The 15,954-nt window shown below is 37.7% G+C and overlaps 1 protein-coding gene across 16 annotated transcripts in view; it reads left to right on the top strand.

Annotated features, from left to right (window-relative positions):
* LOC122807764 (CUGBP Elav-like family member 4) overlaps positions 1 to 15,954 on the top strand; it is a 2,333,978-nt gene that overhangs the window by 1,497,204 nt on the left and 820,820 nt on the right. The window lies entirely within an intron of this gene.

Here is a 15,954-nt window from a genome sequence, read left to right as displayed (position 1 = left end):
TGTCGGGATACGTATTTCAGGGAATTAATTCTGTACCAATGCATAGGCAGGCACTGCAGTTGTGTTAAATAGATGTGAGTAAAGGAATCATCATTAGCAACATAAATAGGTGCATCACTACACAAGAGGTCAATATGTGTGGTCAGAATAAAACTTCGTAACAAAGCAGAGCAGTGCAATGTAGCCGAGAATTTAGGAAGAAAGGATGATCTGCAAATGTGTGTTGTATTGCACTACACTGATGAGAATGTGAATGAAAAATCAGCAGGCCACATGAGCAGTTACCTATACTGGCAAGGAGCCAGCATACATTGAAGAAAAAGCAATATAATGACATCTGCAGCAAGCCAGATGTCTTATTAGTTTATTAACAGGGATGGAAATTGGGCTAGTGGAAAGGAAGAAAATGCATATGGAAAGCAGAGGAACACACACTAACAAAATCATAAAGAAAATGGAACAAAAAATATAAGTCCTAATGTCTTTAAGGACTGATGCATCTTATACCACACATCAAGCACTGAAGCACTTTCATCCTGACCACAAATGCACTTTTGTCCATCATTTCTAAATGATGGTAGTGCATCAATGACCTAATGGTATCTCCTGATCTCCCAGTTATGCCCCTCAACACCACTGCAGCTGTGGTCTCTACCCCCTCATTCTTCCCTACTAATGGCAATAAAGTAGGGTAGATATTTTTTGCAAAGTAAAGGACTCAAGACAGATACATAGATAGATATAGATAAATGGATAGATAGACAGAAAGGAAGAGGGGAGGGATAAACTCAATGGGAAGGAATGGAGGTGGATGACAGACATTGAGGTACAAACACGTATAGGAGGTCACAGGCAAACAGGAGAACGTGCCGACAGACAAGGTGGAAAAGACATGAGGGCCACATATACAAGCAGATGAAGTTTAGACAAATGGCTTGCAGTAGGATAGGAATTAGCAACTTGACTTTGCACTGGGCTATGACTTTGAAGAACGGTCAGCACCATTCCATGCTTTTTTTATCCACTCAGAAACGTCTTCATTAAACTACCATTGTAGATAGGTTATTTCAGTGAAGAAGTAACTGAAAATGTGAAATGCAAGCTGGTGACTTACCACATATGTCACTACAGGCATGCAATGATGCCAGCATATCAAAACAGTGATTGTAGATATAAGTTATTTGGAGATGACTGTCCTCTCCCAATATTGGATGCTTGTCTCTTCCAAGACTTTCCAGCCATGGCAATGCACAGATCATAATTAGTCGATCCAGGACAGACAGTTGCTTATCAAATGCTTAGACTCCACTTCGGTTTATAACCAGAATTTCTAGCTTGTCATCTTGACTTGCCATAATTATGGATGGATGCTTTGCCTTCATTACAGAAAGACAGCTGTGATTACATCTTAAGGTGATGAAACTATTACCTGCGATACAGCATTAACTGTTTAGTCATGGCATCCCTACTTGTAAGGTCAGTTAGGTGCTGAGATCACAGAGAGCATTAATCTATAATTTCATACAACCGTGTACCAGACATCTTCTACTGTTCTGACTACAGACATCTTACAGCTGCCAGTTTTAAGTTTCAGTCTTCATTTGTAACTTTCAGTCTGTTTTCTTGGTCCAGACTAACTCATTAAGAATAATTTTCTGATACATTCTGTGCTGGTGGTGTAACATCTACAAATATGTGTCATTTTCAGCCTCTCCGTGTGTATATAAACTGTATTTATATCTACATCTATATAAAATTTCTATTAACAGCTAAATATGCACTCCCTTCTTTACATTATTATATTCATTAATTCTCCATAATTATCTCTGTTCTTTAGTTATCCAGTTAGAGGTATTTGCTAGAACATTTTACGTAAACACTTTTGGCTTTTTGAAAGGTGCATTTTTTTCCCTTTCTCAAACTGGTTAAACACATACCAAATGATTTGCAACAAACAAAAAAAATATCTTCAACACCTGCGTGATGTAGGAATAAATAAATTATTTAATACTTTGCATACATGTTGCGTGCAATTTAGATGGGAATATCTCTGTAAAAGAATATCGTAAAAGTGATCAATAGGGTAATTTCTGCTTATGCTACACAGAACTGCAGTACTTTGCAGTGCATCATGTGTTCAGCTTTACTGCACATAGAAGTCATACTCATTTGTTTGCCCGATTCTAGCTGTTTGCACAGCGGTAGTTTATGATGTCACTGAGTATGAATTATTAGATTAATGAAGAGACTTCTGTGAGGATAAAATGAAGGCAATGGTAAAGGAATCTATTTTCATGCACAGAGATACTCTTGGAGATGCACTTTGTATGTTATGTTTTCATAATGAATGAGGATTTGATATATAGATAGATATACAGATAAGTGAGACAACAAAACAGAAATGGGTATCACAGGAATCAGATTAACATGACTGGAGCTGATTTCTTCATACTATTTTGGAAAGCAGCTCTCTTAGTGAATTTATTGAGAAACTAGTCACTACAGCCATAAAAAATATCATAGGCACCATATTTAATATATGGATAACAAACTCTTGTTAAAGGTACTTCTTTAATATCTATGTTCTTTGACACAAGATATTTGTATCTAACTACATAATAGCAGTTACTTTTCTGTGTGAATGTAAAAAATGAACAAGCACAGGAATCTGTCTAGTTCCAACCTTACCACCCACTAGTGTTGAGGAAAAATTAAAAAACAGAGAAACTAGTGGTCTTAAAACTTAGTTGATGATCTCAGTCACAAAAATTCCCCAAAATCATGAAACCCAGGCGGTAGCCTTTATTCGTCACAGACAAGTGATCCTTAGTAACAAAAAATCAGTAATATTTTAACAATGTTAAACACATCAACGTTTATATACTTAGAAGTAGGTATGGAAAATGTTTTTTCTGTTTTTTATTTTCTGTGAGAATGAGCGTGAGGGAGCAGACTCCTACATTATATTGGCTGATTTCATTATGTTAAGTATAGTTAGTGTTTTGTAAGAAATTAACACTTATTGTGCCTCTAATGCTGAATAGGGATATATTTGCCCCCACAGGTGGAGGGGGGGTGGGAGGCTGGCATAATGGTTAAGGTGTTTACATGAACTTATGAACCTATGACCTAAGGAACATACATCGCATCTCACATTCTAGTATGCATTATTTTTTGCTCAGTCGCAAAGCTTGTAAGCCAAGGTCTGGAGAGATCAGTTCTTCATATTGTTATTTTTATATTGTTTTCTACCCCTCCTGCACACAGATAGTGGTACTGAAGCCAAAATAACTGAAAGCTTTCAAACTTTATGATGAAAACTAAATCTGCCTTTGGGACTAACAGGAAAAAAACAGTAGAAAGTTTAACTGAAAACACTTCTGTTCATTTATGGGGATTTAGAACTAATTTAATTCTCATGCTGATATTTATTGTATTGGGAAAGGCAGTAAAAGCTTTAAAGAGCCTAATTGAAGCACTTAAGCAGACACCAATAGTAGACGAGAAGTCTTGTTTGTACACACACACACACACACACACACACACACACGCGCACGCACGCACACGCACGCATGCACACATGCACACACACACACGCGCACACACACGCACACACACACACACACGCACACACACATGCGCACACACACGCATGCATGCACGCACACACACATGCATGCACGCACACACACACACACACATGCACGCACACACAATATATGCACAGCTGACAGATTGCAGCAAGTATGCAAAAATAAAAGCAGCTAGCATTCAGAGATGCTAAGGTAACTTAAAATTTACAAGCTAAAGAGGCTCATATTTTTGTCAGACTCCTTTGTTCTTCCTTCCATCTTCCTTTTGCCAATGTACCATCCATATCAAATCATTTTTTTGCCTTCCCAGTATCCTGAAGCTAATGTTTCAGACAGACATGTCACACCTGGTTTGCACAGAGACTAAAGTGTTGTTCTGTTTGTAGTATAACCAAAAACTTAGTGATTCCTAGCACAGACAACTGACTTAGCATCCTGTTGATTGCATATTTGCAGAAATAAAATATAAGAAGCTTTTCTAAAGCTCATTTGTAAATGTAATATTAAAAGAGAACATTAAACACTTGTTAGTTTGAATTTATGTTCCACAGACCAAGGTTCTTTTTTTCAGAAATATAGGGGCACCTGATTCAAATAAACTATATGCCACTATATTTAACCAAATTATGTGATGTTCTATAGATCTTACCATGGGATTACACTCATCAGACACAGCAGTATAATTTTAAGATCTCATTTGACAAGGGTCATATAGTACCATTTATTGACTGGATGTGCTCTCCTACAAGTGTGTGCATCTGCATTGTAAAGCAAGGTGACATGTTTGCCACTGATTTTGTCCACAGTGTTTTGTATGAATCATCTGTACCATCCATTTCAGTTAAAAATGTTTTGCCTTCCCAATGTCCTATAGATACTGCTTTAGGCAGAGAGACAGACATACTACAAAGGGGTTCCTTAAAGACTAAATAGTTGTTCTGTTTGCAGTGTAACCAAAAATTAGTGACTCATAGAAGAGACAACTAACTTAGGATTGTGTTCACTGCCTATATGCAGGGGTAAAATCTGACAAGCTTTTCTAAATTTCTGCTGTAAATGTCATATTAAAAAGAGTTCATTAAACTCTTGTTACTTTGAGTTTAGATTCAACAGATGATTATTTTTACAAATATAGGTGGGACCTCATTTAAATAAACTATATGCAACTATATTGATCCAAACTGTGTGGTTTCTGTAGATCCTCCCCTGGGATTACACTCATCAGATGCAGCAGTATAGTGTTGAGATTTCATTTGGGAAGGGTCGTTAATTAGCATTTAGCTACGGGATATGCTCCTCTTGGAAGTATGAGCATCAGCACTGCAAAGTGCTGTGACATGTTTGCCACTGACATGGTCCACAGTGTTTCGTATGACTCATCTGGACTAGATGATCTTCCACCGGAGAGTAATCTTCAATGGTACAGAATTCAATGAACAAAAATAAACAGAGGAAATCAGAGAAACAGAGAAGACAAGAAATACTTGTGTAAATGTAATTAATGAAGGACTAATATCCTGATATGCTTGCATCTTGGCACTAATACATGAATACAATTGTTAAGCATAATCTCACTGCACATCACATAAAAAAGAGATACAGAAAAAAATGAAGTCCAGTTTTCATTGTGAGACTGTATTATTTGTTTACAAAATGGCTATCAGTGTTTGTGCTGTAAAATGTTAATTTAAAGCTTTTGTTTCAATATCTGTAATTATTGTACAAGTAAATAAGAAAACAGTATGCACACTCACATGTTTGAATAGCGTTTCTGGTACCTGGAGAGAAGTAGCCAAGTAATTGAACACTGGAATGGATGTGGGCTGCTGTGTGATCCATTTCCCTGCTTAGGGCCTCATTTGACCATGATCTGGCTCTGGCCTTGCAGTTAGTTGTGCTTTCATTAATAGAACAGTTCTTGGTAATATAAAATCCATCTGAGTTTTCAATTAGCAGGTCATTAACCACTTTTCTAAAGTTTCTTTTATGTGAAGAGTAAATGGGATACAGGAAGTATTGCTGTTTCTGAAAACTATCTAACTCACAGCAGAACGTGTTTGCGAGACATGCACAAGTTAGACAGGATATACATTATGGTCCCTTGCTGTAACCTTTGGTGTATATTAAATGGGCAGAGATTAGTGCTGACACTCAAGCAATCCCACTTCATCACTGTACAGGGCTTCAGATATAGAGGGCTGTCATCTCACATCTTTATCTGAAGCTGCATAGTTATGCTTGCATTCACTGCAGTTCTTCATTTTGGAACTATCAGATGCTACTATGTTTCTCTCATACACGTGTCTCTTTTGTTAAAGAAATTAAACCTAGTTACAGCCATCTATGATGGTCATTTTTTTCTGTTAAGAAACTTGTTTCAAGTATTCTCTGAACTAAGATGTAACCTCCGCATTACCTTCTGAATGGGTAAGCGTCCTTTTAGGAAATACAGCCTCCCTGCAAGAGAAATGTACGAACGAAAGAGGAACTACACGATTCTGTAAAAGCAAACCTAAGCTAGTTCCAGAATTTAAATGCTTTGCAAATCATTACAAATCAAGTATAAAAAACAAAAAAGAGGGTAGCTATTATTATAAGTCAGTCAATCTTCATTTCCAGAATTCAGGTTGAATTGGGAGACCTTTGATGCCTTGAATTGCTTAAAAAAGTTAATTGCGGCCAGTATACACCACCATCTCCATTAAAATGAAATTTAAACAAGGTATTGTCAAAGTTAATTGATACTGTTGTTCAATGGCCTGGCCTTAAATTACATACCGATAACAAAAAGCACATGGAAAAATGAAGGGAACCTAAATAAATGTCATCTGTAGGCAAATATCCCTCATTGTTGAGAGTCTGAATATAAAAAAATAGCAAGTTTTAACTTCAATAATAGTATGCAAAACTGTATGAATTTGGTTTAAAACATATGATTATAAAGTGTATAAAGACTAGGCAATATAAAGCCACATGTAGGTGTGCTTTCAATCATATAAAGGTACTAAGTCCTTTGCCAGACAACATGATACAATATTACAAGCCATTTGATATTATAGCATGGCTACATGACATTTCTTTAACCTCCATGCCCACCATTCTGATCAGGTGGGTGGTCTGCAGATCCATGAAATTTCATTAACATTCTCCATACAGTGCTTTACCAAATTAATTGATAAGAAACAAAATCACATTAATTGCTGATTTTCATTCTTAATTTATTTATTTATTTTATTTCAGAGCAATCTAATGTACTAATATAGCTTCCCTGCGTTACAAATGTTGGTCACATAATGTAAAACAGCAGATCCCTTAAACCCTCTCTGTGCATCTACTGGGCAATGTATCATTTGATCATATAGATAAAGGCTATAATTCAGGTTAACATAAACTATAAACATTAGAAACATTTTCAACTGTTTTCCTTCTGGCAAAAGTATGCAGCTTCTGTGAGAGGCAGCCAACTTTCCTGAAGATTCAGTAGCAGTCCTATTGCTTGCAGTAAGAGCTGCGGTAAAAAAAAGCACTGTTTACACAATCCTAAGATTTGCAGTTCAGAAACATGATTGTCGTAATGAGGAAATCCCTCATTATCATCCAGTCTTCACGTCTCTGAATTGTTGGAACTACTGGGAGTGCAGATCAACACTTTCCTACAGTACTTAACATTGTCAACCCATGCATCACATTGGCAGAGGTACTACACACACACACACACACACACACACACACACACACACACACACACACACACACACACACACACACACACACACACACACACACAGGTAAACATCACATAATCCATACCAATTGCTGTGTTGTCAGAATATCCTTGAGGTTGCCTTTTTCCTGCCATCATAAATTATGCTTGGATGGATGATTACAGTCAGTCAGTACTAATGCATGAACCTATGAATCTATGAAGCTATTAATACCAGACATTACAGTTTCACACTTCATATCCTATAGTAAATGCATGCCGGTATAAAAGCCATTATTCTATTGACTTTCAAAGTTTACAAGTGGAATAAATAAAATCTGTCCCTGATTGTATATATTTGTCCATAATTAATTTGGGGTTTGCCCACATACTTTTCACTATGTGGTTAAGAGGTATGCTTATGCATGCTATTTCCCTCTCCCTCATAAGTTATGAACTGTTGCAGACACAGAATAATGCCCGAGGTCTTCATTATATGGTATAATGCCCTCCTTACACATAACTTGCTAGTTAATGGATGGGGACAATGATGGTGTTTCCTATGGCAAGAATGCAAGATTCAGGCTTGTTTTCCCCTCGTTTGTTAATTCTTCATTGTTTTCTAGCTCCTAGCTCTCACATCCATTAATTCCCTAGTCTAGTGGGTGGTTCGCAGGGCAAAATTCCTTCATGGGAGGGTACTGTGCTGAAATCCTTTTTAGTGCCTTTAACGCACAGCATTTATAGTATCCATGGTGCCTAGTGGTTCTTCCAACCAATGTTTTTTTTTGTTTGTTTTTTTTTATAGTTTTTTAAGGAATGCCGTTTAGAGTTTCCCTAATGTCTAGTGTTCAGGGCCAGGAAGGCACAATGATCTAAAGGTGTCCTGAGTGTCCACTGTTCCCTCCTGACCATGTTATCTTTAAGTTGCAAACTGTCAGAGATACCGAGTTGGCTAGTGTCTTCCTGCCAATCCCTATTATGTCTAAGTGTCATTAAGATGTAAGATGTAAAGGTCATCCCTGGTATCTACTGCCCCCTCCAACTAAACAATGTTACTGGAGTTGTTCATTAGTCTAGGGGAGTATTCAGCTATGAGAGCCCCCACCCACACTACAAACTCATTCATTACACACACACACACACACACACACACACACACACACACACACACACACACACACACACACACACACACACACACACACACACACACACAACTAATCTACCCCCTCACTAACCCTACTATAATGCTTAATACTGTAGGTTGCATAAATTAATTTGTTACTGTCTGCCAACTGTGCAGAGCACAGACATAGAGTTTCTGGAGTCTCAGCACATGACTGAAGCCTAAGTCTTGCTTAAATTGTATCATCATCTAGTGGTGGAAATGGTAATCTAGGTGGGCCTTTTAGTGGAGAAAATCATTTAATGCTTGAGTTTGCATGTTTTAACAGAGTTTCTTCTATCATCATACATTCATAGGTTCATAATAGGTTAGTAGACTAACAGTCCTAGAGCCCTTACAAGCCTAGCCATATCTATCCTGAGTTGCCCCAGTTTTCAGTGGTTAGGTGAGTAAAGTTCACAGAGGTAAGGGGCTATGGTCATTAATACTGACTTCTTCTGTCCATGAGTGACATGTGTGCCACCCCCAAGAGTGATCTTGGGGTCACCCATCCATTGACCTAGGTTGCTTTTGAAGAGGGTAAGGGAGAGGCTCTGTTACAAGTGAATCATAAGTTTGCTCTAGAAAACTGGCAGTTTCTGGGAGACGTATCTTTCCCTCCAGTATGACCTGTTCATGTCAGAGGCTAGGTTAAGATCCCTGGAGCGAGTGACCCTCGTACAGTTTGATTCATGAATGCCCTTTACCCTGGAATAAATGTATTAGTTAATCATGTTGAAAATTGGTGGCTCAGTTTATTAATTTATTTGAACTTTAAGGTTTGAAGATTGGCCTTGAGGTTTCATTTTTAGCCATGACCTGGATATATGTATAAAGAAAATGCAATGCAGAGAATGGAAGTAGTAAAACCACACTGCCTGTATTAGGGTCCTTCATCATGCTTTAACATGCAGTACATAGGCTCATAGGTTGGTACTAGGCTAACTGCCCTTGCGAGCCATTTTAAGCCTAGCCAATTATCCCTTGTGAGACTCAAACGCTGCACCTTGTGTTTGTAAGGCAAACACCTTAACCATTAGGCCACCCTCCCTATGCTGTATTCACTGATGATATTATATAACCTTACATTTGCAAGTTTCAGCAAGGAACTGGGTCTGGCTATGATGGCTGGTGGCTAGTGGCAGCATATATAACCATCTGTTCATCCATCTAGTACCTTATTTGTTTTGTACTTTTACCGTTTAACATTGTTAAGCTGAATGATCAGAGATAATCAGGAAGTAATGATGATGTAGTCAGCAGAGTAAGCATTAAGGGAAGAAGGCACATGCACTATATTTGTGTATAGTGCATTCAGGAGCGGCCTTAGGTCAACTGGTGCCCTTGGCAAAAGGGCTCCACGGCACCCCCACCACACCACCTGGTGCCCCCATCCTAGTCTACCTACACCAAATAAGTACTGGAAAAGCGCCCCTACTACAACGGCACCATAGGCGGCCGCCTAGTTGGCCTATGCCTAAGGCCAGCTAAGAGCGCATTTAGCAGTTCAGTTCTTGATGCTGCTTGCAAAGCAGGTAGTGTTGGTGTTTGATTCCAGGAGTAAAGATTTACAAAGAAGTAAGGTGGTTGGAATAGAGTGCTGCTGGTGGTGGTTATGGGATGGGAAATATGACCGATTAACCAACGGAATAGTATTCTACTATTAATTGTAAAGCATGGGGTTAAATGTGTTCAGAAAAGTGCCAGTATAACAAATGTATTTTGTATAGTATGATGTGAATAGAGGGTGCAAACATGAGTGAAGGTCTCGACCTGTTGAACTTAAGTTTCAACCTGTTAAAGCAGAATCAGTTCGTGGAGATATTTCCCTGAGGACAGACTGCGTGGAAGCACTTCAAGTCAAACGGCTTCCTAAAAATGAGGTTTGGTTTATTGAATGTTATATTTTGTTACATTTATTGTAGCACTTTATGCACTGCAGCAAAAATGAAAAAAAAAAAACATACTTGTCCCAACTTGCTGTTTTCAAGTGAAAATGCATATACTTTTCCCACTGTCTTTTCATCTGTCTCATTGTGTCATCATTTTTTTCCGGTATGTCTTTGGAAAAGTTCAGTCAAATGACAGCCTTCTGTTTGATTGCTGTGATCTTGTGTTTTACTCTGTTTATCCTCTTTATCTCTTGCCTTGCGGTTATGAATAACAAGCAAAGCATATGAAAAGCATATGTGGATAACTGATGTCCCTTATTAAACAACAGAACTATGTATATGATTACTAGACAAAAAAACATCAGAGTCTTGGCTCTACATTTTGCATTGTCAGTTAGATTTTTTTCACAGCTTGGTACTGAACAGAAAAAAAAAAATGTACAAAGAAAAACCACATGCCAGTGTAAACTTCAGGAGGGCTAAAATAATGAATATGATGTCACTTTTTTCCAATATTGAAGAAAGCAGATCAGGTCTTGGCAATAAGTTACAAAGAAGAAAATATGTGATATGCACTTTATTTTCCATTACTAGATTAAAATTAATTTGTGTACTTGCAGTTGTATTTCCTTCCCTGACTGAATAAGTGCCCTGACTCAGGGCTTCTGCTGATATCAGAAATGATCTAATCTAATATATGTAGCCCTTACTGCATGCTAGCTTTAGAATTAAAGAATGGTCAAATCTGATAAAAAAAAAAACACAAAAGACCACACAATAATATACCACTACATAAATGTTAAACAAAATGCAGACAAAGTACAACTAATGTAACTGATGGAGAAAGGTGATACTAAGGGTAGTAGTAAAGGTCAGAAAGGTAGCATTTTATTTCTAGATGCATAGCTGCATATTTGTAAACTAAGAACTTCAATTTTGTATACTGGTAGAACTATATAATTTTAACCATGTAAGCACCATTAGTAGATTTAGGAAATACTGCTGCAGTGTACTTGTTGCTAGTCAGAGCTAGGCTTAGATGAAATGGCATCCTTGGTAAAGGGCTCCACTGCACTCCCATGGCATCCCTCAGGGCTTCCTGCATATCACCAGGGTACCCCTCATCCCGGCCTATCCACATCATCCAGAAAACTTTTCGCTTCCCCTTGCTTTTCACAGTTTGCCTTACTCTTCAGGATTTTGTTTTCTGCATGCATTTACTCGACACATTCTAACTAGGCAAGACTGCTTCCTGATAACAGTGTTAGAAATAAATGCTTTAAGCAGGATGTCCGAGTTCTGTTAGGTTCTCAGAAGCCAGAGTCAGAAGTCAGTATGTTTCGAGGTACATTTTAGAGGTTTTTTTAAACAGCCTTTCTTTCTAATAATGGCCTGAAAAAAAATCATGATTAAGGAAAGAAATGCAGTCTTACTCTTCAATTTTACCTTTTTGAGCAAGTTTTCAATATACCCCAAGTGCCCAAGATGGCATTGTCGTAACTGTAGAGAAAATGACTGCATTAAGCTAGGGCTCAGGAGGCTAAGAAGCCATAGGTGTGTGGGGGGGATTCATGCTCTAAGGTGAATTTTAAACATTTTTTTAGAACCTTTTCCATTCATTGACAACCTGAACAATAATCATAATTAAGGAAAGAAACTGAGAGTTACTCAGGTTAATTTGTCTGTTGCACAATACATTTTACTTCACAGAAATACATACTAGTCCTGCAAAGTCAAATAGTGACTATTTAAACTGAGCAAATGACAAGAAGGTCAATTACTTCCATCTGGACAACTCCAGACTCCACCTAGATGCATGATTGTAATAAAACAGGATGGCCATTTGTTCCACACAGACAGCTGGCACACATTAAAGTATTCCATGATGCTTCACACAAATTTCAAAGCCAGAAAAATGAGCAAACAACAGCACAGAAAAGTCCAGCAGTTATAGATAGTTTCTGCATATCTCACATGACCACTGACATGCATATATCGTTTCCACCTTACCTATTAACTCTCCCTGATTTTGTCTCATCTTTTTGTAATGGTTCCCCTCCTAAAATTTTTGATTTTCAGGCAAGTCACTGAAGATTACAGTTAGTAAACAATTCCAATGTCATACTTATTGTTCATAAAATACATGGTGATACTCAAACACTGTTGTTCTGTTAAATTAAGTAAGTTTCAGTGATATTTAAAATCCATCCCTGATTTTGGGGAACTGTTTCCTTCTCTCCTACTCCTTACCTCATTATTTTTTGTTTCTAATTAGCCTCCTACAAATTGAAAATGTACTGGTCAAAATATCTGACTGATGGCTGCCAGCATCTAAAAAAATAAAAAATACTTTACTCACACTCCTGCTATAGGAGCCCTCAGCTTCTTCTCACCACACCCACTGCAAGTACCATAATTTATTCATGTTACTCTTGAAATCTATTGATTTTTCTGGAACACTCAAGTTTGCCATGGCTTGAATTGTCATGTCAACTGCAGCACCTCCACCTAGGGTGCTCAACATGCTGTGAGTACGTTTTTATTAAGCAGGAGCATCTTGGGACATTAAAACATTTATGTATTTTGTTAGAACAAAGATATATATAGTGTTTCATTGTTCAAAAAACAAATAAATACTTAAGGAAAATGCCCCTGGAGGAATGGCTCTGTAGATGCTTCCTAACTAGCCTGTGTGGGAGGCAGTCCTGTTGCCAGTGCAACAACAGAAGGAAAGTGATATTTTTCACAACAGGGATGAATAATCTAACTTGCCAACAGCAATATAGACAGTGCAGAACAGAAACAGAAGACTATATTTGAATTGAATGAAAAAGTTCTGAAAAGTTGTCTTGGATCTAGAGATGACAGGCAAGTATTCTATTCAGTCTAACAAGAAGTATTTGAGAAGATTCCATTCGGTCTGTTGACATTATTTGAAAAAACATCATTATAACTAAAATCATTGTAAGGCATGTGCTGTTGAGTAAAATATTAATTTTCTTCTCAGAGAAATGTTTCATACAGTGAAATTTCTGTGGACTGTAGAAGATGTTTGAAACATGCATGATTCTTTTCAGACATGAAACTATTTATTTATTTGTTTGTTTGCTTACTACTTATTTACTTAATGTACTTGTCTACTTATTTTTGGAAGGGATACAACCACAGCCTGATAGGGCAGACGTTAAGGCTTAAAATTACTAATTTGGAGACTTGGGTTTGAAACCTGGATGGGGAACAAGTGAGTATCTGTGCAGTAGAAAGGTCTGGCAATCTATTTCTTCAATATGTCACAGAAATGGTATGGAGTATTGTCATGCATTGATTTTAACTCCGGGGTAATTACTTGCATTAGAAGGAATTATGCAATGCTTCTACTACCAGCATCATCTGGACACTGCGCTGCTGAAAGTGTTTTTCAGTATTCCGGTTAGCAAGCTCATATATCCATAGGATAAACTGTACTACCCCTTGCATGATAATGAGGATTACAAAACTCACAAATAACACCAGTTCAACTAATACTAATTACTAGTACTTCTATTTTATATAGTATGGGTTTTAAGCTCTCAAAAAATAAAACCTAAAGTTTAAATGTGAGAGGGATGTGCGAAGAAAAGTTTAGATGCTGAAGGCTGTTTTCTGTTTGTTGAATGTACCTGAGTATAGCTGCAAACACTTAAAAAGGTTAAATCTAATTCTTAGAAATATGTGGCAGGAAAATAAAGCAGGGAAAAGACATATGAAATTCTTTAACAGGAACACTATGCTCTTCATGCCAGATACTTAATGTAACACTGCACTAAAATGTGGTTCTACTGAGGTAAAAAATAAAACAAGTGCAGAGGATTGGCTTTAGCACATCACCAATATAAATTAACTGTTAGACACAATATCAGAATGACAGCTGTTGCATGAATAATATTAAGTTATCAAACATGTTTTACACATAGGTTACATCAAAATAAACTTTGGCCAAATAATACTGTTGCTGAGAATGCTGTAGAAAATAATGTCGGCAGGTGACATAAGTACATTCTAAAACAGTCTGTGCAAAATTAATCTTAACGTGTTTTGCAAAAGTCCATGGAAATATAATCTTAGCATGTTCAGAAATAGTCATTTCAAATACAGTCCTACTAAATATTTTAATCAATGTCTAAAATACCTAAAAAATTGGAATTTACAAAATTGAATAAAAACATGATACTGGATATATCAAGATTTTACACAATACATTCAAGCCCATTGTCTAGAGCATGTCCTAGCAACAACAGACCTCAAGACGCTTCTATCCATTATATGTTACAGACCACTATGACCACTATGATAAGAGCATGCATAGTGCCATAAAGGAAAGGACAAAGTAATATTGCAAACAAAATGTTTTTATTTGTGTTTGTAGGCATTCTATAAAGTAAAAATAAAAAATCAGTAGAGAAAATCTAACAAGAATAGTAAATGTAGTATCGTTCTCCAAAAACAATGGCAGTAACTTTTTGGTGGGACAGATTTGTGCCCCAGAGACTCCCCCTTTTGTGGAATAGACTCCCTCTCCACATCAGGCAGAGTACCTTATTAAACCTTTTAAAGCACAACCTAGATAACTGGATGGGGAACAGAAAATACACCCTTGGGATTCCACCTGTGTCCCTGCTGGACAGCGGCATTAGGGTGCTGACTTGTTGGAACATGGGCTAAATTCTTGGCTAGGCTTGTAAGGGCCTCAGGGCCAATAGCCTAGTAACTTCCTATGATCCTATGATACTATGATCCTATAACCAGAGTCTGCTCAAACAAAGCACGTTAGCAGCACCTGGAGTTCTCTAAACCCCCACCTACTACTATTGCAGTGAGGAACACTAGTCTAAATCCCTATACATCCTCATACAATTCTGTGTTTATTCCCATTAACACATAAGAGATTTTCAGAGTTCACCACTTACCCAGACCCAGCCTATCAGTAATATGAATGCTCAGAATCCTGACATTATTGATGCAAATAAACCATTTATACACCCCCTGTCTGTTACCAAAATGCTCAGCATACCCCCAAACATAGCTACGGCAACCAAATTACCGATCAAATGCCATCCCATTACCTCATGTTTACATGATAATTAACATGCTCCTTAATCATGAGTGAAGCAACTGCATATGATTCCCCTTTCCATGCTGGAAATGAGCACATGGCCTGCTTACAGAACAGAGATTAGAGTCACCTCCCAACTCCCCCTGCCACCTTAGCAATCATCACTGTTTCCTGCCATTCTATCCATCCTATTAGTGGTTGGGCTCAATACTATGACTTGTCAGTGTTTAGACTATACAGTAAGCCTTAATGCCACAATGGCTTGACAGCACCTTAGTCATTATGACAGTTAATCTTTACCCGACACACACACACGCACATGTGCGCATGCATGCACACACACACACACACACACACACACACACACACACACACACACACACACACACACACACAGACTCACACAAACACACACACACACACAAGTTAGCACATACATATATACACACCCACATACTGACACACATGCACTCAAGGAAACACACACACTCGCACACACACACACA

Source organism: Protopterus annectens, chromosome 1.part1, assembly GCF_019279795.1.
Source record: "Protopterus annectens isolate FY-2018-M chromosome 1.part1, PAN1.0, whole genome shotgun sequence".
Taxonomy (NCBI): Eukaryota; Metazoa; Chordata; order Ceratodontiformes; family Protopteridae; genus Protopterus; species Protopterus annectens.
The sequence above is the reverse complement of the archived record's forward strand: the minus strand, read 5'-3'. Positions and strand labels throughout refer to the sequence as shown.